The 12,226-nt window shown below is 36.3% G+C and overlaps 1 long non-coding RNA gene across 3 annotated transcripts in view; it reads right to left on the reverse strand.

Moving 5' to 3' along the window:
* The window catches only part of LOC134514248 (uncharacterized), a 226,179-nt gene that overhangs the window by 196,143 nt on the left and 17,810 nt on the right, over positions 1-12,226 (reverse strand). For all 3 annotated transcript variants that reach the window (XR_010070681.1, XR_010070679.1, XR_010070680.1), the window contains one exon: positions 11,389-11,539. This is a non-coding gene — a long non-coding RNA (uncharacterized LOC134514248). The remainder of the gene's footprint in view (positions 1-11,388; positions 11,540-12,226) is intronic.

Consider the following 12,226-nt stretch of genomic DNA (forward strand, 5'->3'; position numbering starts at 1 on the left):
TCTGCCTTTTGTGATTAATTGATCCTACATTTGAAGTCATTAAACTTTGTCACTAATTTTCAGTGAGCTTGGGATAGAACCTTAATTCCCAAAGCAGCAGACCCTGAAGCTCTTCAGAATCAAGAATGAGATTTGCAAGGATGGGACTGGTCTTTGACAGGAGGAAGCTTTTAAATTCTTTATCAGAGGAGAGCCACAAGCCTTATCGCATTCAGAAAGAGACAGAAGACACATTTCAATAAAAACAATAAAAAAAGAAACACAGGAAACAGAAAGGGAAGGAAAATAATGGGCACACAGAAAAAAAAAATGGAGACAAAAAGAAATGGACAAATGAAAGAAGGAAAAAACCAAAACCTTAAGTGGCCTGTGAAATGCAACCGAAGAACTATACTACATGATCAGCATGCACTTAGGCATTGTTGCTTTGAGTACTCTGAAACAATGATGACGAATTAATTCAGAATCACTGAAAGGTTGAGGTAGAGAATGACTGGAAGTCATCTTGTCGTCCACTTGCTCAAGCATGGTCACCTAGAACAGGTTGCCCAGCACTATGTCCAGACAGCTTTTTAATATCTCCAAAGACGGGAGACTCCACAACCTCTCCAGGAAACCTGTGTCAGTTCTGTCACCCGCTGCCTTTTCAAAAGAAATCTATCTTTTCAAATTAAAATGGAAAGGAGTCTTTCTTAATGGAGTGGAATCTTCTTTAATGAAAGCATTGTTGAAATTGCTTCATGTGAATGAACTAGAAATATTTCTTTTAAAAAAAAACAATTTTCAAAAAAATATATGTTTTGAAACATTACCAATGTTTCAGATTAATCAATGTAATCAAATCATTTTGTGTTTATATGAAAATTGATATCATAATTATGTCCTGAATCATCACTTTAAGGTCAGAAATTACATTAAAAAAATCCTTTGTCTGTCATTGAATCATAGAATGTCCCTGACTGTTGGGGTAATGACTATGAATTTTCAACCAATATTACGTGAAAAAAGAAAATGGTTAAAATGTTAAATATTGGCATTTTCCATTAAAAGGCCACTGGCAAAGAAGAAAAAAGTTCACAGGAAACATTCTGATCACCTCTACAGCAAATCAAGGAATCAGTCTTTTTACCACTATGAGGTTCATTGTTCATTTTCAGCCTGAAATGCATCTCTGTCTCCAGGAATTGTATTACTGCCCTCATGTCCTACAAAAATAACTTTTCAAGCAGTGAGAGTTGCCACGCATTCAGTCTGGTTTTCTTTGTTTCCTTATTTTTTCATGGTCATAGAGTCACTTGCACCATTTGTGTCCTCCTTAATCTCTCATTTACTTCACCATATTGGAAATACTCTAATTAAATTGGTTTAGTCTCTTCACAGACAGGCTCTATGACGAACATCTACAGAGGTTTTATCCTACAGCCTCTGGAAATTTTGCAAACTACTAGAAGACTACGGGGGGGTGGGGGGGTGGGGTGTCTCTTATCCCTGCGGCTATAGAGAATACTTCAGTTCTTGTTTGTATTATCCTGTAGGTTAGCACACTGAATATATTAGCTTACATTAATTAGAAACCAAAACAGTAAGTGATGAATTCATAATCAGCTCTATTAGTATTTATGGAAAGCCATAGGATTATAAGCAATTGTTGAAAATTAAGCATAGTTATCACATTGCTGTTTCACGGTGTATCCTTTTCAGCTTTGTTGGTTCTTGTCACATCTGAGTTCTTCCTGAAGAATATTTGCTGATCTTCAGACAAGATGGGTGTGTGAAACATGAATTACAAGATTAGTCAAACTGCATAATAATCTGTCCAGAACAGGATGAGAGATAAATACCACTTCCTTAATGCAAGTGTTGTTGAAATTGCTTGATGTGAATGAACAAATTAAAGCAAACTGCTAAGAAAGTTAATTTTCAGTCAGTTCTGCAAATTACTGCTGATGACTATGAAAGTTGCTCCTGGCTGCAGATTTAGTTAATAGCAATGTACATGATGAACTACGTGCGATACCACAATACACCAAAGTTCAAACAAGGCCATGGGGCAAGATGACACACAATTCTTTTTCCCCTTTCTCATTTACATACCAATAGCTTTAGTTCTAAGGAAATGTTACATTTTTGTTAAATGGTTACGTGCTACTATGAAACAGTGGGATTCAGAAAATAAAGTATATGGATCTCCTAATGAATCTTTTTGACTGAAAACAATGAATGCATTTCTTACTGTCATTCATCTCAAAAATCAGAGGAAAGAGCAGTGTGAAAACTTAGACCTCTCCACAAAAAAAATCTCTGTACAAGAAAAAAATTAAATCTCTGGCTGATGTTAATAGGCCTGACTGTCACTCTGAGGTACCAGATTTATGCAGATTTCACAAAATTCATACACGACTCCACACCGCAAATATGTAACTTAATTATTTAAACTTAATATTTAAGAAGATACTGCTAAAACACTGAATCTCTTCTGCTTACAAACTGCATACAGCCAACAGCAAATTTTTGAAATAAAACTTCAGCATGGTATTAGAAATAGCTGCTATGTTGATTAGTCATGTAATCAGCAAATGGAAATAAGTCAACACTGATATCAGGAAGACAGCTAAGCATATATTTAAGGCTTTAAATCTAACATTCATAACTTGTTCTGCCTTTTTAAAAATACAGCCATACAAGCTCAGGGCCAAATACCATTCATCTGAGATCTTACAAGCAGTCCCTTTTCTCCCCAGAGCTTTGGTTTGCATGCGGTCTCACTTTTCACCTAACGCCATGTCTATACCACTCAGGAGCCACTTAATGAGATGGTTGGTTTTATTTGTCAGAAAATACTGGATTATGCTGATTTTTAAGGATAATTTTTTTCAATTTACTGAAGTTTAAAGTGAGTGAATGCTCCGTGTGTGGTCATAGAGAAAGATAGCTATCTGCAGGAGTAGGGAGAACAGAAAAGCATCTGTTTGGTACAACCAAGGCTGGTTCTAGGGATGGACAAAGCAGGTGCTATGGAGTGATGGGAGGAAGACACTAGCCAGGGCGCACGGCCCAAGCGCCCTCCGCCACAGTGCCAGGTGACTCCCTCCCCACTCCTGCCTTCGCCGCTAGGGAGGGGAAAGCTACGCTGGGTGAAAGAGGAGCTCATCAAGCAGCTGGGATAGAAAGACTTCTACCACCAGTAAAACGTTACCCTCCATTCCTCAGCACTAGCATGAGTATGTCAGGCCCTGTCTTTCCTCATCCCTCTGCTTCCCTCAGGACTGCCAGGAAAAAAAAGTATTTAAAAAGCCTTGGGCTACCTTAGAGCCATCCCCCTTGGATGGTAAAGTTCAAATCTCCACTGTGCCACATTCTGGCTATCCCCTCTCACTTTTATGTTGAAAATCTCAGCCTGATGTAGCAGGAGAAATATTTTAACATCTTGAAAATATTCAAGGTGTATGAAAAATATTTTTGTCTGCTTTCATTTACCAGTGGTCCTCCATTACTTCATCTCATTTCACTGCTTGTTTAATTTAACACAGCAAAACGCATCACACAGGTTGGAATACACTAGTAATTTCAAACAAACATTCAATTACATAAGCTAGTGACTGGATTCACACATGTCTTCTATTTAAGATTAAGCATTTGCATGTTTATTTATTCAAAATTCATGTTCAATTTCAAATGCATAAGTTTGTGCAGGAATATGTTTTTTTTCCAACTACGATAAGGAATAGCTTCTCCACTGACAATAAAGTACATAGAAAAAGCTTGATATTTTTTCCACTGTTTCTCTTGCCTGTTTCTCAAATTCGGGGAAACTGTCAAAAAATTGTTTCACCACATGCAAAATCCCACTTACATTGCAGTCACCATCTTACTTTACTGTGCTGCTTATCAGCTTACCTGCTGTTAAAAGAGAGGTTTGTTTAACCTTATCTTCTCATCTTTGTATCATGACAGAGTATCAAGCCTCAAACCAGTCAGCTGAAAACCAGGAATAATTTCTAATACAAAATGCTTCTCTGCATACATCACTTTCCCCTCAGAGGTAAAGGAAACACAGGCAGAAAACCAGCCTTGTTTCTAACAAATTATGCCCAAACTAACAGAACTGAAATGATCTCTCTATGAAGCACATCGGTAGCTGTGTTGGTTCCCTTATAAACATTTCTGGAGTGGAGCAGACAGAAGATTTTGTAACAAGGAAACTAACATCTCCTACAACATTGGTGCATGTTTTTGCAAAACCAAAAAAAAAGTTATAAAGATTCAACAGAAACACTATTTGTTAAAACAAGCTTATAGTCAATAGTTGAGTCATTTTCTAAGAATAGGTGTGATGAAAGTCACCCAAAATAACAGAAGTTGAAAATGGTAGGAGAAACCAACTGGGAAGTGTGCTTGGGCAGTTACAAGAGGTTTTCCCATAAAACTGGAATTTAAATAAAGGGCTTGCCTTTAAGGAAAACAAAAAGAAACTGACCAACTTCATAAAGCTACCACAATATATTTATATAACCAGGTTTATTAATATTATGTATAACATTTCCCAAATATCTATCATCCCAGATAAATATTCTTCTTGATCTGTTAAAATTCACAGAGACTCCAGAGAAGACTGAGTTCCCAATTTGTTCTAAGCACACAGTGAAACAAAGTCCTTCTCTAAGGAGATTACAGTCTTAAGGAGAGAGGGCGGGATATGGGTCAGGATCCTCACCCTGCCTCACTTACATATATTAAGGAAAACAGATTTACTGCCAAATCAAGTGACTTACAAAATGTGACAGCTGTGCTGTCTTGAGACGTTGACTCCAGCGTCTGGAGTTTGGGTTAACAAGTCCCTGATATTCCTGTGCCTGAGCACTCATTCCTCCCACTGCATTTCAGTTCCCTCCTCTTAGCTGCAGTGACACAGCTGGTTCTGAAGCCACACTGTAAATAAGATGATTGAAATGACCCAGACTAAATATAAGCCGGTTTGTGTTTGGAAAACGTCTGAAAGGTCTTTATAGCTTTAATAGTAGTGGACGGGGAAGAAAAATTAAGAGAGGGCATGTCAAGCTTTGACTGGAAATGTTACCCACCTAAATTTTCACTGGACAATTCAGAGTCAGCAGATTTCTGCATTTCACAGCTGCATTAACAGCTCGCCTCCAGCCCTAAGCCTTTCTGTAAAACAGAGGGAGGATAAACTAATGCAACTGCTCATCACTTCTCTATTCTGAGCAGCCTATCTGGTCTGACACAGCTACAACCGATGTCCTTAGACAAGTGCTAATGTAATGTACTCAACCCCATTTTTAGTGTTCTTTCTGATAGCAATATCCTTTCCACACCTGTGACCAAGGGCTACCATAACGTCACACATTTTAAGCACGAAACATGCTAGAGACACATCTATGTTTCAGGCTAACGATCAGTTGTGCAGATCTCTTAGGGCAGAACTGATACTACCCAGATGTTTTGGTTGTTGATCAGCACGAAGAGCAGGTCCCAATGGAATTCTAAAAATGTAAAATGGGAACACAGAAAAAAACCCCTGAATCTACAACACTAGGAGTTATGTCTCTTGGGAAGGCAGAATTTTTACATTCTTGATCCAAAATTCATAAACTCAGAAAAATTATTCAACTGCTAACTTACAGCAAACTTGTTTAACTGAAATTCCAATCTTATAAGCCTCCTTTTCAAACCTAGGGATGATTTAATAGCCTCCTGCTTCATTGGGTTTAAGATTCCCTTCATTGTAAAGATTTCTCTAAACTGCTTCCCTTCATGAGCACTAGATTGCAGAGGAATAATTTCTCTGCAGTATTTTCTTAGTGAAAAGGTCCGCAAATTGATTTTTCACCCTTCGCTCTTCCTCTCAAGAAAAAAATTGAAAATAAACAAGCCAGACTGTCACTGAATGTATGTACATCTTGTTCCTCAAGCAGCTTTATAACAAGCAACATAAATAAAGTATTAGACTTGCATTAATAATAAAACCTACTCAAAGCGCTCACAGAAGCATTGGGGGGTTTCATAAAATTGAACACACTTTACTAAACTGGGAAACCTGAGAAAATTGAAAGTATTTCCTCCCTCTTAAACTAAAGGAAGAAGTTAGACCTCTTGTTCTATGGGAATGCCAAACAACAAAACATTTCTCTATAATATCCTTAGCACTGTAATATTTTTACAAATTGGCTTGCTCTATGTATACTCCGTATTTAAAGTATTTCATCCTGCCACTATACCATAGGAAAGAGTGTAATCTCAGGACTCAAACTATTAAAACTTTTCATATATTTAAAGAAATTTCTTGAATGACACCTTGGAATGAAGCCCACAGGTAGAATACATTCCCTCAAGAAAAAGTACCCATAACTGTCACTTACATTCTGCTGAACTTCCTGACTGTAGCCTGGAGAGTTGATAAAATTTGTTAACGAAATGCCTATTTTCAAGCTAAACAGCTATGACAACAAAATGCTTGGAGATATTTGCAACATACATGACATCTTTCTTCACAACTAGATCTATTCATACTCAAAAGCAAAAAAACCATCTAGTACTGGATGACTTTGCATCAGATACTTTATTTTAAAGAAAATGTAAAATGCAAATTAGGTTTCTATATTATGCATAGGATTTTCCTAGTGTAAAAGACATGCCAATTTTATATACCTCTAAGCATCATCCCAGAGAAAGTGCATTGAAAAGTGGCACTTTGTGCTACTGTCACTAACCTAGCTCTCACTGTGATCTTGGCCAAGTCGTTCTCCCTTTTTGTCTCCAAGAGTGACTGAACCTTCCTACTTGAAAAATATGATATTATAATAAACAAATATTTAACATCACAGAGAACCTGTGTGAGTTAATGTAGCATTTGGAAAGCCATTTGTAGATCTAGAGCACTAGCAAATCCTAAGTGCCATTCTTTTCTTGTACAGAATAGGAAGTAGTGACCAGCAGTGCTCGAAAAAGAGAAGTATGTGAGGCCACAGCTGTGGGCACATGCTCTTTAAAAAAATATTCTATGCCATAAATAATTTAAACTTTGCATATTTATGACCTACTTTATTTCACCTGATATTCAGAATGGTTCTATATCTCAAAAAAAGCACATGTATGGAACTTGTAGTTTGCTGAAATATCTTCCAATTGCAACAGCCTGTAAGTGGTCCAAATTTGACAACTTTTACAGCTTGACAACTTAAGTTGGAATATGCTAGTCATTTCAAACAAGCATTCAATTACATAGCCTAAGGCTTGGATTTTTACAAGTTTTCTATTTAAGATTGAGCATTTGCATGTTTATTAATCTTAGATTAGAATTTAGAGCTTTGTCTGAGCACCAAGCTGTCAATCCTTTGATACACAATAAAAAGCTCTTTAATCTCTTCATTATTTGAACTGCAACAGCAAAACTGAAGATTTTTCTGGGATTATTCCTTCACCTCTTCTTTGAGATTAAAAAGTTATTTCAAAACTTGCTTGTATGTTTCTTTCAAAAATCCTTATAACTCCATAAAGCTAACATACATTTCATTAAGAGAATGTTGAATTTGTCTGAATGTTGATTTCACTTGAAATATCTCTCCCAGTAATGAATGATCCTTCTCTTTTCAGAGAAATTCTATACTAATAACATTTTATATTTTTTTTTATTATTAATGAGGGAAATTATTGCAACTAGATCAGCTGACTCATTAAAAAAAATAATCTATAGCTTGTGGGGATACATATCCTTTCTGGCATATCCCAACCTATTCTGGACTCCATCCACGCCCTCTTAAGGATCTTTAGGTCTATGCAGCCCTTTTTGCCAGCCAGAAAAACGGATACCTCAGTATTAGAGACTACTTTTGTCAATAAACCTTCAGCATTTTCATACTTCCAGCTGTACAGATTGAAGTCTGCTTCCAGACCAGCATAAACAGGAGTCAAATCTGAATTTAACAATGTTGACGAATACCAGACCATCAGAAGCAGCTGACTCCTGGCTGCATTTTCACTAGGAAATTCAAGTATGCTTGAGACAGTATCTTGTTGGTGCAGAAGCAGCCCTAGTTCATGATACTAAGAGTTTTAATCCATGAGGACAGTCTCAGTCCATGAAAAGATGACTGTGTTCTGGATCAGTTTAAAAAGATTGTCAGGAACGCATTTCTTCTAGCTAGACAACCTGTGATAGAAATAAATATGGAATTCCAAGATGAAAAGTTTATACAGTTCTCATTAAATGCAATATCTAACCAAGGGAGAAATTAACATCCTACTACTTACTTACCTAACACCAAATTCCACTTTGACATATTTCCTGGTTATGAAAATGTTGCAAATAATCCAGGTAGTAACCCAAATTCCTGCATCTGCTTTCCAAGGTTTAAGGACTCGGCACCACACTGCGAGGGGTTTCTCAAAAGGCTGAGTTTTACATTTCAAGCCTTCCGGAACAGAAATTTAACCCTTTACAACATTTAGTATTCTTTTCGTTTCACCCCAAGGTTCTGAAGGGTGTTCCAAATATAGACATGGAAGGGCTTTTCACACACTTTCCTTCACTTTGCTAGTGAACTGTCTCATTTAGATTTCTCTTTTATTGACATGCCCCAGTAGTCAACCCTATACCCTATTAATAAATTCACTGCAGTTTCTGCAATATCATTAGATGCCAGTAATTGCACAATTTATAGCAGTAGGAGCCCTAAAATACTGCGAACCTTACTGGCATCTAATTATTTACCTGAAGCCAAATTATACTGTTAAACACAGGAAAACATTTTTCTGGTACTAATTTTCACTGTAGGTATTTACTATGGACAATAGTCAAGCTGCTGATCTTTAGTTTCCCTCCCCACTATCAATTATTTTGACTCTCTAGGACATCAAAGGCTGTGATTTAGAGGCAAGGGGAGCATATTAAATATATGCAAAAAACCTGTTTTTAAAACATGTACTCTAAACCCAAGCATTACTTTAATCAGGAGAGAAAAACAGAGAAAGGAGGAGGTTTGCATGACTGATCAGAACTAACCAACATTATTCAAATATTGAATGAGTAACAGTTACTATGCACTGAGAAGTTTGCAAACCAGAATGTATTCCTAGATATTGGTAATTATTATTGGAAGACTGCTAATTTCAAGAGAATACTGCACTCCTACATAAATTGCAAAAAAGAAAGCGATGTTAAATTAGTTCGCTATAGAATAAGATATGAATTATTTACTAAGCTTGATTCATGTGCATAATTCTTCAGTCAAGCATACAAATCAGATCAGGTAATTCCACATAATCATATGATTACTAATTTCATATGCAATTACTTCATCGGTGTCTGTAGCTACAGTATTTAGAATTACAAATTTCATATATTCTTGTTTACATATTTTATAGACAGTCTATACAGATACTTAATAAAGAGCTTTAATATCAAATTTTTATACTTCAGTGATAAATATAAGGTATTAAGATAAGGCCATATGCTCATAAGAAAGGTTTCCATCTAACTGTAGAAGAGTACTTGCAACTTTTATCTTTCTTTGGTTTGTAAGACATAAATGGTAGCGTGTTACAAATCAGAGGGATTTTTCTTAATGTCAGATAACACATTTCAATATTCATTTGAGAGTGAATAGCAAATGCAGAGTAGCCTTTTCCTTAAGTCCTAACAATTGCTACCACTAAGACTTAAGTAACAATCAAATTGCTGCTGCTATATGTGATAGATCGCTAACAAAGTTTTCTTCTGAAATGTCCTTTTAGATTCCTATGTAGGTAGGAACTGAAGAAAATTATTCAATAGTCAGAATTTCTGCTGATGGTTACATTCAACAGTCTGTTCTGATTTGCAGTTTCTATGACTACTGGAGCAGCACTAATTTCTTCAAATTGAAAGGAAATAGAATCCAATTTGTATATTTAAACAAGACCATGCACAATTTTCTTTGAAAGCTATTCCAGCAGAAAGAGCATATCTATCTATATATCTATTTTAACCCAAAAACACAGGAATATATATTCCATTTCAAAGATTTAACAAAGCAGAGAAAAGCAAAATCAATTTTAACTACATATTTTGTATGTAATATTGGGGCATTTTAGCCAGTATTGAAAGAATTCTACTTTTAGCTTTTCTAAATGTTCACTATCAGCCCTGTGAATTTTTTAATGGGGAAAAAATAATACAATAAAAAGAAGAGCATAAATACCATGTTTCCTTCTCAAAGACCTTCCTGTGCATCTTACATGCTTTCAGCTTACAAGGCTAAGGATCTTTTTTTTTTTCTCCTGTATCACTTACACCTGTTATTTAATTTGAATTCCCTGAATCTAACACAAGGAAGCACTAATATATATGCAGATGTTGTGAGATTATGACTCACTGTATTGATTTCAATGGTACTAGTCACACATTCATGTGTCTTTTCTAGTAACTCCAGTTTCTTAAAATATATTGTAGTCTTCACCACAAGAAGTCTAATGACAACAGAAAAGCACACTGCCAGAATAAGCATAATCCATCATACCTACTGTAGGTATTTCTAATTGAAAATGCTGTTCTTATATTTTTACTTGGCTTTAATCTATCACCTTTTAAAAATAAATTTAATTTTACTCCATTTAAGCATGCACCTGCTGGTTTCACATTCAAAAGGATCCCTCAGACAAAGAAAATTGTTAAGTACAAAAAATTATCGCTTTGATGAGCCTCACTGCTCTGCAACAGGGCAGCCACACAGCCCCCGTCAGCCAGGCAGCCAGCACAGGAGGCAACTTGCAGCGCTGGAGAGCCCGCACAGCTGCTAGTTAGGGACCTGCATTCTGGATAACCACAGAGCCTCCCAGCCAACTAGCTTGATGTCCTTGTTTGATGCCAGCTGGCTCACCTGTCCAGTTTCCCTTCAAATATTGATGAATTGACATAAAATACGTGTCTGTTAAATCAACATTTTTCAAGGCCTTGCTGTTCTGCCAGAAAAACCATGACTGGATTTAAAACTAAGTACTGGAAAATAAATTAGGATTTCATTTCCTGACTTAAATCAAAGCATTAGCGATCCATCCTTTTTCCTACAGTAATTCTCTCATCCTAATTTTGCTTTGTGACAAATTACTTCCTTTCTTTGAGAAGTCCTCCAGAAGGAGCAGAAAATATAAAAAACATCTTCTAGGGCACAGCGAAGGAATTTTCTCTAGTTTTCATTTCTTTCAGTGAACACCCAATACTAAACATCATTCTGCAGCCCTCAGAGTCTGACCATGTACTTCCATATATATCTTAACACACATAAAAAGCTTTACGGGCTAACAGCAAAAGATATTTTCTTCTTTATAGAAGCTAGCCTAAGCTATCCATTTCATGCATCAGTTGGGAAGCTATGTGGAGATAGCCTTTCTTACCTTTTGGTTGTCTTGAGGAAGAGAAATGCAAAGGCCAGTCAGTCTCCAGAAGATACAGTCATACCACATTAAGAATCAGTGCTTGATGGGATGGAAGACTCCAGGTTCAATCAGTTGTTGTGAAATTGCTCTTAGAACAGGCCTGAGCAAGCTAAAAGCAAATAAAAATTTTTCTTTTTAGATTTTAAGAACAGATAACAATCACCACATTAGCTAGGAAACAAGGAAAGGGAAAAACAACATATTTTATAATCACTTATATTTGTGCTTTGTTTAAGTTAGATCAGCAGGCTTCTCTTATCCTAAAAAATTTAGCTAATATGCTAACAGATACTTCACATCATCCCCAGCTGAATGCTGTGATATACATCCAGTCCTATGCCTTCCATCTATATTAATGGAAAACAGTTGAGACCAAGTAGCCTAAATTTTATGTATTTTTGGTAGAATTAAAATAAAATTCCTCTGCCTTCCATCCCTCTCTCTGTCCCGTCTCCCCATCACTTAGTATCCAAAAACTTGAGCACAACACTTTCCAAAGTTGTTATGACTGTTTCTATTATGAAAAATAGACACTTTACCACATATGGCTTTTTAAGTTAGTCATTATGCCACCACATAGCTTTTACACAGCTACAGATGAGTTCTAAGTCTCAGGGAAAGAGGGGATGCAAGGTCATTGCCAACGTCACTTTGGAAAATGAGATTTAAACTAAGTTACTTTGACACTTGAACAAAACGTCTGACAGTCACAGGTTCATAACATGTTTGTATACACTAATGGGATTCTTAAAATTAAGACAGAATTTTATTGTAGATAGTTGGCTGAAGACAGATT

Source organism: Chroicocephalus ridibundus, chromosome 4 (genome assembly GCF_963924245.1).
Source record: "Chroicocephalus ridibundus chromosome 4, bChrRid1.1, whole genome shotgun sequence".
NCBI lineage: Eukaryota > Metazoa > Chordata > Aves > Charadriiformes > Laridae > Chroicocephalus > Chroicocephalus ridibundus.